We start from the raw sequence: 15,137 nt of genomic DNA on the forward strand, positions 1-15,137 counted from the left end.
TCTTTTCTTTATTTTGTTCCACTTGATCAACTGTGAGTTTCCCCAGTGGAGAGGGTCAACTTCGATTTAGGATGATTGTTTTTCTACATTTTCCATTTTTCCTCTCTCTCTCTCTCTCTCTCTCTCTCTCTCTCTCTCTCTCTCTCTCTCTCTCTCTCTCTCTCTCTCTCTCTCTCTCTCTCTCTCTCTCTCTCTCTCTCTCCCTCTCTCTCTCTCTCTCTCTCTCTCTCTCTCTCTCTCTCTCTCTCTCTCTCTCTCTCTCCCCTTTTACTCCATTGTCTCTGTGCTACTCCCACTTTGGTGCAATCCATGTCTGTTATGTCAAGGCCTACAACACCTTCTCCTCATCCCCTCCTCTTCATCTCCATCCCTCGTTTATGACCAGAGGAAGGAGTTTAACGGGTGAAGTCATTAAGAGGACAGTAGGCTTGACCTGGATGATTTTAGCTGCTGTTTGATGGGGGATCGCCACCTTGCTGTGGTGGAGAAGCTGGCGTGTACCAATGATCCCAAGAGCTATGCCGTGCGGAGCTCGGCTCCTGGTAGGGTCACCCAAGGGGGACAGGCCAAGGGGGAGGTTCCAGATGACACGCAATCCAACAAAGACCTCAACGGCAGAACTGGCGGAAGATGTCTCCGGGTCACAGTGGCAGTGAAGGCGGATGAAGGCTGCAACAGAGGATGGTCCCCAGTCGTCCTGGTTCTCCATGCCATTGGACTACCAAGGACCGTGTGGTGGCTGCAGGTGCATCAGCCACTCCACATAAAAAGCTGTCACACGCGGGCGTCCTCCCATTATGCGGCTCCAGGATCGGCCTCTACGCCCACCTGAGGACCCAGAGGGACCCAGAGGGAGGACAGTCATACTCACCCCCGCATGACTGCCGATGAGGATGATGATGATGATGATGATAGAGGGACTTGGTGTTCTTGATGTTTAAGTGTATGAACACCCCCCCTCCCCCAGACACACACCTTTATTCAGCAGCAATACTTGTTTCATTCCCCCCCCTCTCCCTCCCATCCCTCTCCTTCTCTCTTTAACCTGTCTTCTCCCTCTCTCCTCGGTGTGTGGCGCCCCCTCCTGTTCAGCCATGCGTTTGCTAGTTAGTAACAAACACCGAAGCAGGCCGTGGCATACTGGTTCACTGAGGGGTTGAGTTTAACCCTTGTTCAGCCAAGCAAATGCACCGAGGGCATAATGTATTTACAACAGCGGCCTTGAGGAGGGACTTCCAGAGGGGGGAGGGCGACACACACACATGTATAATTATGCTTGGGAGCTGCCCAGTATAACTACAGTATTGTGCTGTTGGCCACTGGGACCTGCCCAGTACAACTACAGCCTTGTTCTTCTGGCCTCTCAGAGAGTCTGTGTGCAGATAAGTTGTGCGCTCTACTTGCTGTCCTCGTAGTGAGGAGAATGCCATGACATATATATATGATGTTTCGGTGGGTTGTTCTCCTGCATCCCACCCTGGTCACACTATGAAGAAAGAGACGTGCTTCCTTCCCTCTAAAGGGAGAATGATAGCATTGCCAGCGGTCCTCTCCTACACCAAGGGGGAGCATCTGGATACAAGGTCAACACGCCAGGGTGTCTTTCAAACTGGTGCCAGCAAGCAGTGAAAAATGAAGAGACCCCCCGCCCCCCCAAAAAAACAACCCTCAGGTGAAGCAAAATGAACAAATTGAACTCCCCTTTTAACAGTGCAGGCTGTTGTGTGAGGTTTACCCCTAGTCGCCCATTTTCATCCCTCTTTCCTTCCAGCCGTTCTGCTTAAGGTCCCCAGGTTGCTGTTTGACCAATGCAAAGTTCTTTCTTGAGGGAGGAGAACAGGTGGTCCCCCAGCCCCCCCCCCCCCCCACAGAAACAATCTCAACATTAAAACGAGTGTATAGTAATCTGTTTTTGAATGGGTTTTGTGACCAAATATTCTGAATATGGCGTGAGGATGATGGAGAGGATGATGAAGGAGATTGGCCACTCCTAAAATTTCAGAGTTAATTGGCTTTTTTTGGGGGGGTAGGTGTGTGTTATAGCCCCAGGGGGTCTTTTGACAAGCGTTACAGGAGGTCTCCTTCAAAAAAAGAACAACAGCTCCTTATCAGCAGGGTCCCACTTTAGTGCTTTAAATCTACACAGGAGGTATGTGGACTCTGACTCTCTCTCTCTCTCTCTCTCTCTCTCTCTCTCTCTCTCTCTCTCTCTCGTCTCTCTCTCTCTCTCTCTCTCTCTCTCTCTCTCTCTCTCTCTCTCTCTCTGTGTTATCCATCATATCTAGGCTGCAACAGTGGAGAACGTCACAACATTGGGATCTGAAATGAAATCTATAAACCCAGATTAGTGGCCAGCCTCTTGCAGGTGGCTGACTCTGTTGCGGTCTGCCAGATGTTTCTGAGCAGAACCCAACCAGCAAGCTCAGCTGTGTTTTCATGATACCAGCGGGCCGCAGGACCCCGTCCCCACAGCAGGAGTGCGTCGCAGCCAGGTGGGGAAGAGTGAACGACAACCACAGCGCCTCTCTTCTGCACCCACTATCAAGGGGCCATTGTGCAAGGCACTTAACCCTAAGCTGCACCAATGGGGCCACTCTGTGGCAATACTTTGGCTTGGCTGGGCACTTCACAGACGTGAATGTGTGGAGCCGTGTGATTAGGAAGGAAGAGGGTGTGTTGCTTGGTTGACTTGCTTCAGAAAAATAATGAGGACGCAAATTAAAGACTATCGCCTGCCTGTGAGCAGCATTACAGAAGCAAGAGAAGGCAGACTCACACACAGTGAAAACAGGCAAGCGTGTGTCTACTCTGATGTCGTGTTAACAGGACCCAGCTGAACAACATGAGAAATAGACCCCGCCACCTCAACCGCAGTGCCTTGCCCCGCACGTTGAGCTGCACAAAGGCATGAATCATTCATTGTGTGTTTACAGCTCACTGCCATAACTGTAGTCTGAAAACGCTCCGGTGAGGTGTGTTTTCATACGACCAAAACAAGCCGAAACTATTCTGCAGTGAATCAGAATATAGATGGACAGATGTGCAGCATGCCGGTGAAGGACTACTCTCAGGCCTTCTCCGTCCGGATCAGTAACCGTAAATTATTGAAATAATAACGCCAAAGTAGGAAGCTAACACTCCTGGTTTATTCTGAGGTCGTCCCTGACTCGGTTTATAATTCCGCCGTCTGCAGGGCTCCGTGGAAGCCCTCAATATGGCTATCATTTAATTAGCTATATATACTGCTCGATCATGCGTTATGAGACGTCGAGGGCGCGTGGTTTGGTGCGGATGTCATTACAGAAGTGGGCGTTCGTTCACATACGATTTGAACAGCGGGGACACTGCAAATTAAAAAATAAATAAAACTTTTGGAAATCGAGAGTCGCCGGTCTGCCGAAGCCTCGCCAAGTAAGTCCTTCCCGCTGGAGGGATGTGTAGGTTCTGCGCATGCGCCCTGCCGCCTTGGTACGGCAGGGTGGTGATCTCTCGAAGCGGATAGGAGAAACGGGGGGATTCTTGTGCCGACAGATATTTAAGAGGAAAAAAATACACATAAGAGCGACCGGAGGGGGGGGGGGACACACACGGATGTGCCTCCGAAAGCGAAGTGGATACCGCCCTCCAGATCTTATTCATGCCAAAATTGTGAGTACAATCCGCCTATGTTATCAACACGTCTAACCAAGTCAAAGCGCTTGTGAGGTTTTTTTTTTGGTTTTCTTGGGGTTTTTTTTTTCTTCTTCGCTCGTCTCAGTCCATGGTGGGCTTTCCCCGTGCAGGGAAAGGTCGGCTCCGTGATTCCTTCCTGCCTTCCCAAGAATGGAAAGCAGGCAGTCTTGGAGAAAGAATCGAGCAAACCCCTTCTCTCTCTCTCTCTCTCTCTCTCTCTCTCTCTCTCTCTCTCTCGCTCGCTCGCTCTAACATAAGCTGGGTTTATTTTACTCATGTCGCTTTTTGGCAACACTCCACAGCATTCTGGAGGGAATCTGTGTTTCCTAAACATACAACAGGCGGTGGTTTCGGATATACAAAACATTGTTCTTGGAGAAACTGAGGAAAGGAAAAGCGTAGGATTCTCTCTCTCTCTCTCTCTCTCTCTCTCTCTCTCTCTGGCCAGCTGCTGTACCGTGTCTCTAGTACGCTATGAGTTGGGGAAATGAATATATCACCATAATCACGCAACATGGAGATGCGGTGTCGCTTTTCTTTCGCCCGGCGGGTTGTCTGTCTCTCTCTCTCGCTCTCGCTATCGCTCTCTCTCCCTCTCTCTCCAACCGGGGCGATGACATGTTTAAGGTTTGACATGGTTAAGACGAGCGCAAACATGTTATGTTCTGTTTGTCACCGCGTAAAACCCTCAAGGTGTGTGCAGGAGGTTGAGGTTGTTCTGGTGAGCACCACTGCGTACACACACGCACACATAGCAAGTTGGGCTATACACGTTTCCTCGTTTGCCATGCGGCAGCGAAGGAGGGCAACTTCCAGTGACTGATGTCAGAAGCGGATCTGAGTGCGTCGCCGTGCAGGTGTGTCCCTCCTCCGCTCCACCGCGTAGTTGTGTTTCTCCCCGGTGGACGCTCCTGTGCAGCGCTCACATCGTTATGCATCGCACATTATTCCGCCAGTGAAACGCACGTTTGACGCGCTGCGTCTGTGTTCACGGTGATTGGGACGGTTCTGAAATACAAACGTGATGGTAATGTTGGACTTCACTGCTTCTATAACAGGAAGAGTGGGGCATCTCTCACACGAGGAGGTGGGAAACATTCCGCCAATTCGTCTTTTTAACCGCAGGCATTTTAATACTGCCAGCGGTCGTGATCGCTCTCTCTCTCGCTCACACGCACACACGCGCGGTGTTGTAAAGCGCGTTCGTGACTTATGCGCGAGACGTCGAGGTGAATGAATTTCTCGCGCGCCGCCACGCAGCCCGCCTACGGTAGGACGCGAGGGAGACGGGGGCGGGGTCGCGCATGCCGATCCCGCCGGGGCACGCGCGTTCCAAATGAGTAGCGAAACCTGTTAAAAACAAACAGAACAACTTTACGACCGAGACGTACGTTGACATCTTTACATTGGATTTTTAAATGTTCCGCGCCGACAACAAACCACACCAAAGTCATAATTACTTTTTAATAAGTTCTCATGGAAATGAAAAATGGAAGTTTTTAAGTGGGAAACTTGTATTCGGTCCAATTTCACCAGTCAAGGGGGGGGGGCTAATGTTTAATACACCAACTCTCTAAGCACAACGGAGCAAAGCAGTCTTAGATTCTACGTTTCTACTAGAAATACCTATGATTGACATTGACTTTGAAAAAAAAGAAAAGGAAAAATTAAATGTGAGATTTCTCATTGTGAGATAACTTTTGACTTTTAGCCTCAGCATCTATTGTAGGCTATCAGAGAACCAACACACACTTGTTTGTTCCACAATACGAAGTGTGTAACATTTATCAGCTCTAGCGCCACATTAGCACCACTTACTCTTTCACCTACTATATATACTTAGCACAAAAAGTAAGGAAATGTGTGTTTGGTAGATGATTTCTTTGTTGTAACGATGCTTCTTGGCAATAAATCTTATACTGTTGGAAAGTCTGTTTATTTCCCTTTTAAATGGGGCTACATTTGTAAGGAACATGCATTTGTGGGATGAGCAGCAGAGCTGAGTATGTGGGTTGCGCCCATGAAAAATTTGCCAGATCTTCTCTGCCAATGCCAGACAGCTTATTTTGCTGTTGCTATTGACTCTTGTTTTGAGCTTCTGGTACCCCAGGTGCTGACAATCAGGTGCCTGATATAAGATTTATTGCCAAGAAGCATTGTTACAACAAAGAAATAATCTACCAAGCACACATTTCCTTACTTTTTGTGCTAAGTTTATATAAAGAGAACATTTTACTGAGGATGTGTGTTCTTTAGCTGCGATGCCAAGCTCCTAATCCACACAGTTAGACATATATTCTCCTGCCAGTTGCTTTGAACAACCAGTCTTCTACTTTGGGCCAGAGAAAAACTAAGAGAAATTAAGCAGAAGGTGCCTTGCTCAATGGCACCTCTCCAGTCGTTGTTGGAAAAAAAAGAAGCTTTTCCCCTGACCACACCCAGTCAAACTACCAGATTGTAAATCCTGTTAGGAGAATTAGAAATCAACTTTACATGTACAGGGAAGTTGACCTGATGTGATGCTGACATACACAGCACAAGGGACATAACTTAACATCGTAAAAGCAGTACTAAGGCTGTTTCTTAGACACTTTTAGTGTTTAAGAGTATGCAACAACATTTGGTCCCTATGAGTCTTTAAGTGTCTGTGTGTCCAGGAATGTCCAGTATCCCAGAAAAATCCCATTTTTCAGGAAGCAATGGGATTTTTGTATTCATATTTGCATGGGGGGGCGGCACGGTGGCACAGTGGTTAGCACAGTCGCCTCGCAGCAAGAAGGTCCTGGGTTCCAGCCCCGGGGTAGTCCAACCTTAGGGGTTGTCCCGGGTCATCCTCTGTGTGGAGTTTGCATGTTCTCCCCATTTCTACGTGGGTTTCCTCCGGGTGCTCCAGTTTCCTCTCACAGTCCAAACACATGTAGGTCAGGTGAATCGGCCATACTAATTTGTCCCTCGGTGTGAATGTGTGTGTTTTTGTGGGCCCTGTGATGGCCTGGCGGCCTGTCCAGGGTGTCTCCCCACTTGCCGCCCAATGACTGCTGGGATAGGCTCCAGCATCCCGCCACTCTGAGAGCAGGATAAGCGGTTTGGATAACGGATGGATGGATGGATATTTGCACGGAACGCAAAATAGAAAATTAACAACAGAAACAGCTACACAATGAATGAAGACTAGAAGAGAAGAGAAGCAAAAGGAATGCATATTACTGTTTAACTATGGTAGAAACTGAAAAAGTGGTCATACTGTGAGAATGAGCCACTCCTCTATACATGTGAGGATGTTGCATACAGCCAGTGATGTTTTTACATTTGGGCAACACCTTCCACACAAGCTGCTAGCATTGTTAGCATCCGTCAGTGTAACCAATAGGGTGCAGCTAGCTGTGAGCCAAATACACCTCTTTATCCTGTTTTAAAGGCAAACTCGTATAAAAAGGTGTCTACCTGACATTTACCTTCTAGCCATTTAGCTGGCCCTCCTAGTGGCGTGACTCGAGTACACATAGAGGAGCTGAGTTGAATTCCTAGATCGCCCACATTATTTTCCTTTTTTTATCATTTTCCACTTCACAAGCGTGCATTAGAGCAAACAGAGGGTGAATGTGTGTGCGTGTGTGTGTGTGTGTGTGTGTTGTGAAGTGCTTCATAAGTAACTCAGAATTACTTTAAAGACCCGGAGAGGGGATGTCAAATTTATTGGAGCCAAATCTGGTCCGTTTTAACTCACTCTTGGACCTTCGGCTACACTAAGCACCTGTTTGTCAAAACGCAGGCCCTCAAGAAAGAGACCTGTGGCCCCCTGTGGGGTTCCAGGGCCATATGTAAACAAATGCTGCCCTAATAAACACCATTTTACCCCATCAGGAGATAAGATCAAGTTTATTTTCCTCTCCTGCTGCACATTGTTACTCACTTCCTCTTCTCTCCTCTTTCTTCATTGTGTCTGTTGCCTGCTTCCTCTTTCTAAGTTAGTCAGCTCCCCTGCCCTGCCATCTTTTTTTCTCTGTCTTTTTGTGTTCCACCCCCCCCCCTCTCTCTCTCTGTTGTGCTCTCTCTCTCTATGTCTCATTTCTGTTTGTCTCCCGCTGTCTGTTTTGTTTGTCTCTATCTGGTCTTGTCATTGTAATGGAAAAAAGTGTAATAGTGTTAGTGTCAGTCTAGTGTGTGTGTGTGTGTGTGTGTGTGTGTGTGTGTGTGTGTGTGTGTGTGTGTGTGTGTGTGTGTGTGTGTGTGTGTGTGTGTGTGTGTGTGTGTGTGTGTGTGTGCGTGCGTGCGTGCGTGCGTGCGTGCGTGCGTGTGTGACCAAGTAAACGTGTGTCTCTTTCATTGCCATGTCTGGTTTTCATGGTTACAGCGTGGCGCTCGTTTGGTGATAAAGGACAACTCCGCTGAAACCGCTACTGATACACGTGTCCGCTTCCCATGTAAAGCCTAGATGCTTCATCTATCAGACACTTTATCTATCAAACTATCTGTCAAAACAATATGTCTGCATGTGCATAGTGACTGTAGCCAAAAAAAAAAAAAAAAAGCCAAAATAAAATAAAGACAGCATTCACGGCTGAAAGAGCAAAGCCGGCGCGAAGAGGTCAGTGGAGTGAGGATGTGTCAGCATCTGAGATAGGGGTGAATGACAACGAGGGTGATGCTAAGTGTCTATGTAACAAATTCCTTGTTAATTTGCTCAATCAGTAATATGACTATTGGCATTAAATAGTTGGTAATAAATAATTATTGTGGTCATTGCTGAAATATGATCAGCCGACCCGTAAAGATGTTTGTATAGGTGGGTGGAGCGAGCGGCTGCCTCTGTAAGCATGCAGTTAATCTCGGTGTAGTTTGATGTGTCATTCAATATTCAATTTAACTTTACCACTGACAACAGTGCGTGGGTGTGTGCGTGGGTGTGTGTGTGTGTGTCTGCGTACCATGTAAAAAATTCTCAGGAGTGCTACTGTTGCAAGCTAAAGAGAAATAGATGACAGGAACATGACAGTAATGTATTGTATGGGGTTTCAGTCAGGGCCTTCATTAACAAACTTCACCCCCCCCCACACACACACACACACACATTTTTCATATTGGTGCCGATACAGCCAACACAGCCACTTACAAATACACTATCACACACTATGTGCACTACTGGATCAACACCAACAAGACAGCTGATCTTCAACAACCACAACGCACAACACTGCACTATAGCAGCTACTGCAGCATCAGCATCAGGTCTTCCTTCATGTCACTCAGCAACCACATTATACACACGTACACCACATGGCACAAAAAAACAACAAACACGTTTCCACAGTTAATGTAACAGTGGTTATCAGTCAACTTCAACAAATTCAATGAAGTATGGCCGCAATCTTATCAGTGCACCACCTTCAGCTCAGTAAGGAAAATCAAACATGTAGGTTACCTCTGCAGGCCTTGGTAAGCCCATCCAGCTTAGGTGTAGGTCTTCCTCTCATAATCATTTCTTTCTTGTCTCCAAACAGTCACCTTGAAAAAGGCACACGAAGTAGATTGGCAACAAGATCATCATCAGCTGTGAATGCAGCGGCCATTGCATCAGCACATAGCTTAGAGCACTCACAACCCGCCAAAGGCTCAAGCTCAAAGTTGATGACGATACCGGGGCTGGTACCAACACATCGCAGGGCCCTTGTCACTACACAGCAAAATTTGATTGGCTGATGATACAGCCACTCAAAGTTGTAATCAGTTTGCAGCCTCGGGCTTCAATGAAAGGCCAGATACACCACTAGGATTTCCTATATCAGAATGATCCCAACATAGGACATCCCTGCTCAGCCCTACGAGAAAATGAGTAGTTGGATTCAGACATATTTCATGCATACTCCACTTTAACTATGAAAAACAACTTATGATTTTGATTGGGCAGCACAGTGGCACAGGGGTTAACGCGGTCGCCTCACAGCAAGAAGGTCCTGGATTCGAGCCTCGGGATAGTCCAACCTAAGGGGTTATCTCGGGTCGTCCTCTGTGTGGAGTTTGCATGTTCTCCCCATTTCTACGTGGGTTTCCTCCGGGTGCTCCAGTTTCCTCCCACAGTCCAAAGACATGTAGGTCAGGTGAATCAGCCATGCTAAATTGTCTCTAGGTGTGAATGTGTGTGTGTGTGTGTGGGGGGGGGGGGCGTGTGATGGCCTGGCAACCTGTGCAGGGTGTCTCCCCGCCTGCCACCCAATGACTGCTGGGACAGGCTCCAGCATCCCCCCAACCCTGAGCAGGAGACGCGGTTGGGATCAGGGATGTATGGATTTTGATTTTGACAGGGCCAGCAGAGAAGGCCCTGCTGGCCCCGACAGCCAACCACTGGAACATGAAATGCATAAAAGTAAATAATAAAAAGGAATAATTACAAACAGAACCAAAGTAAACACAGCCACTCAGAGCAAAGCTGAAAGGGGCAGTTTTTAGTGGACATTAGAAACCAACAAATCTCGATTCCCGCTGGGCCAAAGGGAGATGGCTCCCCCTCACCATGAGATGTTGTCCTTGTTTTAAAGAGAGGAGTGTGAATTTATTATCGTCTCTGGCCTGTTTTGGTGCGGTGTCATGAATACCAGAGTTTAAAGCTGCAATCAGTAATAAATTGTTATTTCATCCATCTGGACCTTGGAGTCGGGTTACGTAATGCTTACTGGCATCTTTACCTTGGTTGGAGACAGTCTCCAGTCTCCTACTCTGTTAAATTATTTTCGGTCAGGTCGTGTCCGCTGGTGCTGCGGCGAACATGTACGTGTTGGAGACAACTCTGGCAGGAAGAACAGATTGAAATGTGATGCCGATGTGGCGGTGCATCCGTCAGACAGAGGATCAGTATGACTGTAGCGCAGTGGGGCTATGCAGTCTGATGAAGTTTAGACCGCCTGCCTCTGCGTTTGCTCCGGTCCAAGTATCGCATTTTTATAAGGGTGCAGACTATTTACTTGTGAGCTGACAGCATACAAGCCACAATGGCTGTAGTGGTAGTTGCTGTCGTGGCCTGTTCTTTGAGCTTATGTTATCCTATGCTGCCTTAACAGGGCCGCCCTTCTTGACTCGCGCGTTCAACAGTCCAAATCACAACACTGGCTGATTCATTCTCACTTTAAACATTCATTCATCATCCATTATTCAAACCGCTTATCCTGCTCTCAGGGTGACGGGGATGCTGGAGCCTATCCCAGCAGACATTGGGCAGCAGGCAGGGATGCACCCTGGACAGGCCGCCAGACCATCACAGGGCTGACACACGCACATTCATACCTAGGGACAATTTAGTATGGCCAATTCACCTGACCTGCATGTCTTTGGACTGTGGGAGGAAACCGGACACCCCGGAGGAAACCCATACAGACACAGGGAGAACATGCAAACTGCACACAGAGGACGACCGAGGATGACCCCCAAGGTTGGACTACCCCGGGGCTCAAACCCAGGACCTTCCTGCTGTGAGACAACCGCACTAACCACTGCGCCGCTGTGCTGCATTACTTTAAACGAACTTTCAACTTTAAACAAAATTTTTTTTTTAATTTCTCAGTTTAATGTGAGGTCAAAACCGTACCGATGCCCCCCGTTCAACACACGTTTCATGTTTGCTGAAGAAACCGAGACTCAGTCCAACCCTTCCTTCTGTCACAGCTGATTATCATCTGATTAAATAATTGCTCAGAATTTTAATTTGACATCAATTCATAAGTCAAAAGAAAAGATTTACAGCACCTCAATAAATGAGACAATTGTGAGAATCTAATTTGCAGTCAACACAAAAAAATGGCTCTAATAGTTGTAGTCCGAGATCCTCGGTGTAAACCAATCTATTTCTCTCCGACTTGTACATCCAACTATGTTAGAACGCGTTGGACGTTATTGTCCAACAGAATCATCACAGCCATCACATTTCCATTGGATAAAATAATAAATCACTAACTAGCGGCACAGAAAATAATCTGTGGACAACCTGAGTGAAATATAACAGCAATAGCAGCATGTTCTTAACCCTTCTGTTGTCTTACAGGTCAAAAAAGGCCCATAACAGTGTTTAACAGCAGAGAAAAGACTCTAAATGACATTTTCTCAACCTGAAATTTGACGACTTTGTGACCCCAACGTTAGAAAAGTTAAACATTGTTTTTTTTCAGGCGGCACGGTGGAGCAGTGGTTAGCGCGGTCACCTCACAACAAGAAGGCCGTGGGTTCGAGCCTCGGGGTAGTCCAACCTTGGGGGTCGTCCCGGGTCGTCCTCTGTGTGGAGTTTGCATGGTCTCCCCATGTCTGCGTGGGTTTCCTCCGGGGGGCTTAGGTTTCCTCCCACAGTCCCAAGACATGGAGGCCCGGTGAATCGGCCATGCTAAATTGGTCCTAGGTATGAATGTGTGTGTGTGTGTGTGTGTGTGTGTGTGTGTGTGTGTGTGTGTGTGTGTGTGTGTGTGTGTGTGTGTGTGTGTGTATGTCGGCCCTGTGTGATGGTCTGGCAGCCTGTCCAGGGTGTCTCCCCGCCTGCCGCCCAATGACTGCTGGAATGGGCTCCAGCATCCCTGCGACCCTGAGAGCAGGATAAGCAGTTCAGATAATGGATGGATGGATGTTTTTCTTCATATTTGCATGAAAGCTGTACACCACCAGGGTGCTAAGATTGTCTCAGGGTCATTTTTGACCCGTTTGGGTTATGTTTGACCCTATAAGAATGAGTGGTGTCCACTGATTAAATGCAGTTTTTTCTGCACTGTGAAGAGGGAAAACCCAGATAGTCACAAAGTTTGTGACGAATGACAGGTGGTTTCTTTGTGCAAAATAGATTTGGGGTTTAAAATTAAATTAAGTTGCTTTAATTTAGAGGTTTATTGAAGGCGGGTCATAAATGGCCCTTAAGATAAGGGAAGTATACTGAATGTGTGGACAACACAACTGTAATAATTACATCATTGCACACTGTTTTACACTCTCATTTAATTGATTCATTAAATGATTTTCAAGTTAGAATTTATATTTCGATTCCTTCTCACCACCAGGAGATGTTGACAGCTTGCAAATTTACGGGCTGTGGGTTTAATTTCCGACTCAGTGACACTTCACAGCAAGATGCCCGGGTGTTAAAGGGAAACTCCGCCATTTTTCAGTTTGCATATATTGGTTATCTGTACGACTCAATATTGAACAGTACCGTTTTTGTCTACTTGCTGTGTCAGTGGGGAGCGATGGATAGTCTGAAAATTTGCACACCGATGGCGTCACTGGCAGGGATTTCAGACTCATGAAAAACAAAAAAACCTTCACTTCCTGATTTTCAGTCAGGCCTCCAGGGGAAGCATGCGAACAGGATTCCAGCTTTGTGTTGACTGCACCAGACTCCATGAACGCCATTTCCAAAAAGCCCCCATTTTATTGTTTCACATCCTTACATGCAGTGTAAACGGGGCAACCTGTTGGCTGTATCAGTATAGCTTCCTTTTTTCTTACCCTCAACTAACTGTTATTGTGCGTTACATATGACCTTAGTAAATGGTGTAACATTGGAAGAAAACGTCCCTTATACTTAATATAGTGTTTTTTTTTCCAAACAAAATATCACTGTCATTTTGTGACGGTAAATGAATCGTGTTAAATTAAGAAGCTCACTTAACTAACACCTCCTCAGTTAGTCTGTTAGGTTTCATAGCAAGTTGTCATGGCTGTTCTCGCACTGTCTCTGGGGAAGGTGGGTCGTCTGCCTCTTCCTGTGCCAGCTGTGGAGCTGGGCGGGTCGTCTTCTGCACTTGTTTGCACTGTCAGTCCATCAGTGCTGCTGAGCCCCATTCCTTCAACTCCAGTGTGTGGTGTCTTCAGAAGGTGATGATGACTCCGTCGCTGTACTCAGTAAGCCCTCTGTAGGCTCTTGGTGTTGTCTCTGATTACCTTGGCAATAGGTCCCCATTTTCCCATCACATTTGACGCACACCACGTCTTCTTGCCCCAGCAGACATAATGGTTTGGCAGTCCTATTGTAGGCCTGACTCTGTCTGTTTTGCTTTAGAGAGTGTCCGTCCCTCCTCTCAAGCAAGTGTTCTGCTGAGGGCTGCTGGGTTCTCAGCTTTCTGCTCACGAGGAGTTCAGCTGGAGGTTTTTCAAACTCAAGAGGTGATGCTCTGTAATTTAGCAGGGCTAAGTAGGGATCTTCTCCAGTCTATGCGGCTTTCTTCAACAGTTGTTTTATGATCTGCACTCCTTTTTCGGCCGAGTTGTTTCATTGTGGGAACAGTGGGCTTGACGTTGCACGTTCAAAGCCATGGCTCAGCAAAGAGCCAAGTCTCTGAACTCCTGGCTGTCGAACTTTGGTCGATTATCACTCGCCACAGTCATCGGGATTGCGTGTCTCGCAAAGATGGTTTTGATGGGTATTATCCCTTGTTTAACTGTTGTGTCAGACAGCAAAGCGAACTCTGGATAGTTTGACTGCTAGCTGATGATGACAAGGTAGTCTCTCCCTCCCGACTGGAACAAATCTGTTCCGACTTTTCTGCATGGTTCCACAGGTTTGCTGTGGGCCATAAGAGGCTTCTTTGGTTGCTGGTACCTGTGTTGACACGTCTCACAGCAGCGCTGCACAAGTAACTCCGTGTCTCTGTTCATATGCGGCCAAAACATCAGAGCTCTTGCACATCTCTTGCATTTTTCAATACCTAAATGCCATCAACACTCAAGCGTGCTCTCCATTCATCCTCATCGCCGTCCATATCAGTCAGTGTCACTGCCTCCATGTACAGCGGTTCTTCATCCTCACTGAAACTTGCCCCACAACATGTACCTTTTTCCTTGTGAAACAGGACCTGGCAAAGGGATTTTTCCCCCCCACACTTCTAACAGCCTTTGCCATAGCTCTGCTGGACACTTGTTTGGAGCTTGTCTACTCCCACATCTCAAAAGTTTTTTGCCTTGTTGTTTCCATTTAGGTTTCTGTGACGGCCATTTGTCAGCCCTTTTCATGTGTCTTTGCACTGACTCAACAGCAGCTGGCTCACTGTCATTGTCACAGGACTTGAGCTGTATATCTGTGCTTTGGGATGCCTGGCAAATTCTCACGGCCAAGGTAATTCTGTTTCTTCTAATAAAAGCAACCTTACTCCCTTGTCCTGCACTCTTGTTACTACCCAGGTAGCAGACACATTTGGGTCTAATCTGGGGCACTTTTGGTACTTAGGGCTCAGTTACAGCATCTGGAAACTGTTGTGTGGGCCAGACGTGGCCCAAATGTCATAAGCCGGGCCTGACTTGGGCTACGGCAAGTGTTGTGTGGGCCAGACATTGCCCAAATGTAATGAACCGGGCTTGACTTGGGTTACAGCACATACGATCTGGGCCAGATGTGGCCCAAGTGTGGCTGAGTTGAGGCAGCCACACTCACCCTGAGTAGACGCCGTCGTTCAGGGCCAAATGTGGGCCATAAGATAACTACAGATGTGGGCCATATTTGG

At 47.3% G+C, this 15,137-nt stretch overlaps 1 protein-coding gene across 1 annotated transcript in view; it reads left to right on the forward strand.

Annotated features, from left to right (window-relative positions):
• The first annotated feature begins 3,533 nt into the window (after positions 1-3,533).
• Positions 3,534-15,137, forward strand: part of rgs19 (regulator of G protein signaling 19) — a 55,660-nt gene continuing 44,056 nt past the window's right edge. Inside the window, exon 1 of the mRNA XM_056274155.1 lies at positions 3,534-3,648. The gene's annotated coding sequence lies outside the window, so the exon portion shown is untranslated. The remainder of the gene's footprint in view (positions 3,649-15,137) is intronic.

This window comes from Lampris incognitus, chromosome 2 (assembly GCF_029633865.1).
Source record: "Lampris incognitus isolate fLamInc1 chromosome 2, fLamInc1.hap2, whole genome shotgun sequence".
NCBI lineage: Eukaryota > Metazoa > Chordata > Actinopteri > Lampriformes > Lampridae > Lampris > Lampris incognitus.